At 35.9% G+C, this 7,000-nt stretch overlaps 1 pseudogene; it reads left to right on the plus strand.

Annotated features, from left to right (window-relative positions):
* Positions 1-5,407: 5,407 nt before the first annotated feature.
* LOC144375310 (glutamate dehydrogenase 1, mitochondrial-like) lies at positions 5,408-6,726 on the plus strand (annotated as a pseudogene).
* Positions 6,727-7,000: the final 274 nt, after the last annotated feature.

The following is a 7,000-nucleotide window of genomic DNA, read 5'->3' on the forward strand; positions in this document are numbered from 1 at the left end:
AAAACCAGCTGGGAATGCACCTCAGAGTTTACGCACTTCTGGGTTCAATCTTTGGTTAAAAAATAAGACTTACAATCAGGTACTGTAAGTCCTCTTAAGTTTGTTCTTTCCAAAGTTGTTTTACCTCTGTCAAGTCCCTAGCATTTTTGTATGAATTTTAAATTTGTGAATTTGTATACAAATTTCTACTGAAATTTTGACTTGAGATTGCACTGTATTAACAGATCAATTTGGTAGAAATTGACATCCTCATGATTTTTTAGTTCTCTGATCCATAAACAGGGTATAGGTCTACATTTACAGAGGTTATTTTAATTTATCTCATCACTTTTTATATTTGATGTCAATTTCTGTCAGCAGAAAATAATTATACCTTTTTTCTTTGGTACAATTTGATAATATATGCCTTTTTATTGGAATATATTTAATAATTACATTCTATGCGATTAATTATGTGATTGAATATAAATCTATACTCTTACTATTGCTTTTATTTCTCCCATTTTCTTTGTTGTGCCTTCTTTTGGATGTATTGAGGCCTTTTTCTGAAACCATTTTATCTTCTCTGTTGGTTTATTAACAATAGCTTTATTATTAGTGGTTAAAAAATTAATTCATTACAGTAATCAAATAATATTATGACCCTTTAAAAATGGTATAAAAAACTTCTTAACAATATACTTCAAATTCCCTCTTCCTACTTTTGTGTTACTATTGATACATATCTTACTTCTAGATATGTTCTAAATCACAATTCATTATTATTTTTGCTTTAAACAACTAATTATATTTTAAATACAATTTTATAATAGGCAAAAAAGGGCTTTTATATTTACTGACAAATTATTGTTTCTAGTGCTTTTCATTTCTTTGTGTATGTCCACATTTCCAATTGGTATTATTTTCCTTTTACCTTATATCAGTCAAGGTTTTTCTAGAGAAACTGAATCAGTATTTTCTAATATATGTACACATACATATATATATGTATGTATATGTACACACATATATATTAGAATATAATATATATTATTTAATATACATAAATATAAATTTATGTTTATGTAGTTTAGTTGTAATGACATATATATATATATATATATATATATATATATTTTTTTTTTTTTTTTTTTGAGTACTGGGGATGTAACTCAGGGAGACATGGCCACTGAGCCACATCCCCAGCCCTATTTTGCATTTTATTTAGACATAGGGTCTCACTGAGTTGCTCAGTGTCTCACTTTTGCTGAGGCTGACTTTGAACTCTTAATCTTTCTGCTTCAGCCTCTTGAGGCCCTGCAATTATAGGCATGTGCCACCATGCCCAGCTTGTGGTATCTTTTAATGTCTTTGCCTACTAATATTCTGAGTTTTTTTCTTTATTATGGGTCATATTTCTGTACTTCTATTAACACTTGGTAATTTTTGTTTTATGCTAGACATTGTGATTTTCTCTTCTTAGTTGCTGCATATTTTTATCTCTCTAAATATATGTAATCTGTATTTTGGGATATAGGTAAATTGCTTGGAAATGATTTGATTATTTTTTAAGATTTATAGTGAAAGCTTTTGTATTATGTGTTGTTCTTCCTACTACTGAAGATGTACCTTTCTAAGTATCCAATACTTTGTGGATTATGAAGTCCCCCTTTATATGTGGACTCTCTAGAGATTATTCTGTCTGCCTCTTTTCATATGCTTCTTTCCTTGACCTTGAAATTTTTTTGACATGTATATAACCAGTACTCACTTGAAGTCTTGAGGGTGGATCTTTGTACATTTCTGGAGCTGTCTTTTAATGCAGCTCTCTCCTCTCTGGTATGTTTTCTATAAATTATAGCTTCCTTGGTCTCTTTTGGCTCAAGTTCAGGAATATGGCAAAGGTCTTCCTAAGTAACCCCTTCTTGAGCTGAGGCATGGAAACTCTCCACAAATAGCAAGGTGTGAATATATAATATATATATAGCATGTTTGTACACACTTTTCTCAGAAATCACTGTCCTGTGATGCTAGTTATCTATTATGTAAAAATGATTGTTTGTATAGCTTGTTTAGGTTTTTACATTGTTTTAGGCAGGGAAACAATAAAATTATATCTTAGAAAAAAAGTAAAAGTCCCTTTACTTTTAATGAAAATTATTTTTATAGTATAAAAGAAAAGATTAAGAGATTATAAAAGTAAAATGTACTTATCATGACTTAAAAATGTTATCTGCTTAAAATTGTGAAACTAATATCAATTCTGCTAATAAAGATAATGTATGTAATTAATATATTTCAAAACTAAGAAATAAACTAGACAGAGTTGTAATTATTAATTTATAATAATTATAATTATATATATATATATACACCACAGCTTGCTATTTGTGGAGAGTTCATTGATTTACATATTCTTTTCAACAATTCTTTAGCTTTTACCTGTCTATAAGAGAGGCAGTGTATCAGGCACTGGGGAACAGAAGGCTGAATTAGACAGATGGGATGTTTAGATTGTAGTTGGGGAGAAAGTTACTAAAATAAACAAGGAAATTAAAGACTACAATAAGTGCCAAGAGGACAATCATAGAACATTCTTAGATGAGGTAATATTTAAATTAATTTGAAATATGAAAATAATCCATTTATAGGAAACACTATGGGGAAAAGTTTTCCAGGCAGAGGAAATTACAGGTCTAAAGACAATGAAGTATTATAATTTGTTGTGTTTTAGAAGTGGAATAAAAGCCAGTATCTTGAAGTGATTGATGGAAATAGTTGTAGAAGACAAGACTAGAAAAAAGAGTCAAATTTAGATTAACGTTATAGGCCAGGATAAATAATTTGGATTTAATTCTGAATATAATAAAAATTTAAGGAAGAATCATAATTGGTATGGGGGGTTCCACATAATCTGATTTATATATAAAAGGGAGAAGACAAAAAGGGGAGGATATTAAGTTGCCATGTGGAGAATAGATGTTGGAAATTAAGAATACAATTAGAGGGCTGGGTTTGTGGCTCTGTAGTAGCGTACTTGCCTGTCATGTGTGAAGCTGGGTTCCATTCTCAGCACCACATATAAATAAATAAAATAAAGATCTATCAACAACTAAAAAAATATGATTAGAGTGCAAATTAAGGGCTACTTCAGTTATCTAGGTGAGAAATTATAGAGATCTGAATTGGTAAACAATGAAATTAGAGGAAATTGGATTTCTTGGGGTTATGTTATCAAGATAGATCTTGCACAATGTCCTGATGCAATCAACATAGAAAATAGAAAAGCCAGAGAACACTTCTTAACTTTCAGCTAGATCAGTTAAATGTTTTATTTATTTATTTCATGCATTGAAAGATGGAAATACAGCAAGAAGCAGGCTGGGAAGTGAACAGAAGAGACATAAAAGAGTTTCATTTAACACATAGTAGGTTTGAAAGGTTTAGTAGATATATAAGTAAATAAGACAAATAATTAAATGTAAAAGTCCATACATTAATGTGAAAGACATCAGCATGGTATTTAAAGTTATGAGATCAGAATAAATCATCTAGGGAGAAACACCAGATAGAAAATAAGGCTTACAGGTCTCAGCCCAAGGAATCCACCATTAAAATCAGGTAGAGAAGAAGGAAGCAAGAACAGATAAAGAGCTACTGGGAGGTAGAAGAGTGACTGAGAGATGTTAAGGAAGCCGCAACAATTTCTTAACTGTGTCAAAAACTAGTAACAAATTAAAGAAGGACAAAGGCAGAAACTGTCAGAACTTTAATCAATCAAAAAAGAGACCCACTTTGATGCAAATTATGCCACCTGTGAAGAATGAATAAATTACTGAGAAAACGGCCATAATGTAATATGCAAGGCAAAGAGACATGGATTTTGATGAGCCTTCTAAAAATGTCATCCTATGTAGACAGCCCTTTAAATTTTATTCTCTGGAAGAATGATGCTTGGAGTTGACAGGTACATTTGAGAATGGATTTTTACATATGCTAATGTATATATAAAGCATGCTATTACCTTTGGAGAAGGTTAATTTTTTGTTGACTTTTTTCTAAATATAGAGAGAAAGATCGAAAGTGCTTACTAGACGGAAAAAGAGCATTTTAAAGTGGTTTCTTTCTGAATACTTTTGCCCAATAAAGGCTATTTGTGGTAAGGCAATGAGAGAATTAGGTCCTGAGAGAAGAGAGGACCAATGGTAACATTTTGGATGATATGAAAAGAAAAAAAGAAACATACCTGATCACTGACTGATTAAATTCCATATGAATAAATGTCAAATAATGAAGACAAGGTCAAAGATCTAGTAAAGGGAATTATATAAAGTTTAACATCTTTAGGAAAGAGAATTCTGAGGGACTGGCAAGATAAATTCCCAGGTCTCCAACACAGACTGGGAATAAATCGTTTAAAGAAAAGTCTGAAAAATAGAACGTAAATGAAAGGAAATTACAGCAGACTTCTATAAAGGATTAATAAGGCAACATAAAAATTGTGGTTAATGATTCTTGTCACATTGATAAAAAAGTGTGTGGAGATGGCAAGGGTGAAAAACAGGCTTGAGGTCTTTGAGGTATTTAGTCAGGTCAGAGAAAGTACAGCAACCACTGCAAGGGCTGGATCAGGGCAGCCTATCAGTGCAGTGAGTGATGCCAAAGGATGATGTCACTCATTGTGGAGCATTTCTGTGATCTTTTGGAAATTTCTGGGTGAAGAGGAGGTCAGAGGGTCATATAATTGTGATGCGTGAGATGGAGGGCGGGATGTCTGGTTAGGATCATGATTGTTTGACCCTTTTAGAACACTCATGTACTTTACTACCTGCCTCTGTCAACGCAACCATTTGAAGACTAGCATGTAATGTTTTGTTGTTGTTATTACTTTGTTGATCTATGCTGTGTTTACCCACTTCAATTGCACATTTCCTTAAGAATTGAAGAGTCTGTATTAGTCATCTTAGCGTCCACCTAGTCATAGCTCAGGCTTTTAAATATAGAAGAAAATCAGCAGAATTCATAGGCTCATCCTTCACCAAAATATGAGTAGCTTGGGGCGAGGCCGCAGCGGAGGCAGAGGCTGAGCGCCCTGGGCGGCGCGCGGCCCTGAAGTCCTTTCTCTGGTTAGATGAGGAGTGGTCGAGGGGAGGGGACAGCCAGGCAGGCAGGAAGCTGCGGCTTAAAAGGACGGCCAGCGCCACGTTCTTCCTCCCTCAGGCTTCTTCTTCTTCGACCGTGGTGCCAGCATCGTGGAGCATAAGCTGGTGGAGGACCTGAAGACCCGGGAGAGTGAGGAACATAAGCGGAACCGGGTAGGAGGCATCCTGAGAATCATCAAGCCCTGTAACCATGTGCTGAGCCTCTCCTTCCCCATTCAGCGCGACGATGGTTCCTGGGAGGTCATAGAGGGCTACTGGGCCCAGCACAGCCAGCACCGCACGCCCTGCACTGATGTGAGTGTAGATGAAGTAAAAGCGTTGGCTTCTCTGATGACTTATAAGTGTGCAGTGGTTGATGTGCCATTTGGGGGTGCTAAAGCAGGTGTTAAGATCAATCCCAAGAACTATACAGATAATGAATTGGAAAAGATCACAAGAAGGTTCACTATGGAGCTCACAAAAAAAGGTTTTATTGATCCTGGTATTGATGTGCCTGCCCCAGACATGAACACGGGTGAGCGAGAGATGTCCTGGATCCCTGACACCTATGCCAGCACCATAGGGCACTATGATATTAATGCATATGCCTGTGTTACTGGTAAACCCATCAGTCAAGGAGGCATCCATGGACACATTTCTGCTACTGGCCGTGGTGTTTTCCATGGAATTGAAAACTTCATCAATGAAGCTTCTTACATGAGCATTATAGGAATGACACCGGGATTTGGAGATAAAACGTTTGTGGTTCAGGGTTTTGGTAATGTGGGCCTGCACTCTATGAGGTATTTACATCGTTTTGGTGCTAAATGTGTTGGTGTTGGTGAATCTGATGGGAGTATATGGAATCCAGATGGTATTGACCCTAAGGAACTGGAAGATTTCAAACTGCAACATGGATCAATTCTGGGCTTCCCCAAAGCAAAGGTCTATGAAGGAAGCATCTTGGAGGTTGACTGTGACATAGTGATCCCTGCTGCTAGTGAGAAGCAGTTGACCAAATCCAATGCACCCAGAGTGAAAGCCAAGATCATTGCTGAAGGTGCCAAAATGGACCATGGTTATTCCAGATCTCTACTTAAATGCTGGCGGAGTGACAGTATTTTACTTTGAGTGGCTGAAGAATCTGAATCATGTCAGCTATGGCCGATTAACCTTCAAATATGAAAGGGATTCTAACTACCACTTGCTCATGTCTGTTCAAGAGAGCTTAGAAAGAAAATTTGGAAAGCATGGCGGAACAATTCCTATTGTACCCACCGTAGAGTTCCAGGACAGGATATTGGGTGCATCAGAGAAAGACATTGTGCATTCTGGCTTAGCCTACACCATGGAGCCTTCAGCCAGGCAAATTATGCGTACAGCCATGAAATATAACCTGGGCTTGGACCTGAGAACAGCTGCCTATGTCAATGCCATTGAGAAAGTCTTCAAAGTATACAATGAAGCTGGCGTGACCTTCACAAATGGATCATGGTTAACTTCCTCACCACCCTCTGTAACTTCTGCTGACCTATCACAAGTTTACATGTAACTGCAGAAATCTTTCTCTCATGACTCATTAAACAATGGACACTGTTCTAAACAAGTCAATTTGATTCAGCCCCTTAAGAAGAAAGAAATTAATGATGAGTGTGAAAGTAGAAATTACCTATTCCAGAAAGCCACTTAGGCAATTTGCTTTTAAATTAAAAGTATCTTCCACCTGACTATGCTGCCTTGCTCCAGGGCTCTTCCCAAAAATTAAAAAAAAAAGGGTTGTTGCCAAGGAAAGCAGTCAAGAACAGTTACTCAGTTTTGCTCTGGCAGGTCTGGGACATGCTGTAACTTTGATACATGTGAGAATTAGATATATGGTTTTT

Source organism: Ictidomys tridecemlineatus, chromosome 2, assembly GCF_052094955.1.
Source record: "Ictidomys tridecemlineatus isolate mIctTri1 chromosome 2, mIctTri1.hap1, whole genome shotgun sequence".
In the NCBI taxonomy this organism is placed as follows: domain Eukaryota; kingdom Metazoa; phylum Chordata; class Mammalia; order Rodentia; family Sciuridae; genus Ictidomys; species Ictidomys tridecemlineatus.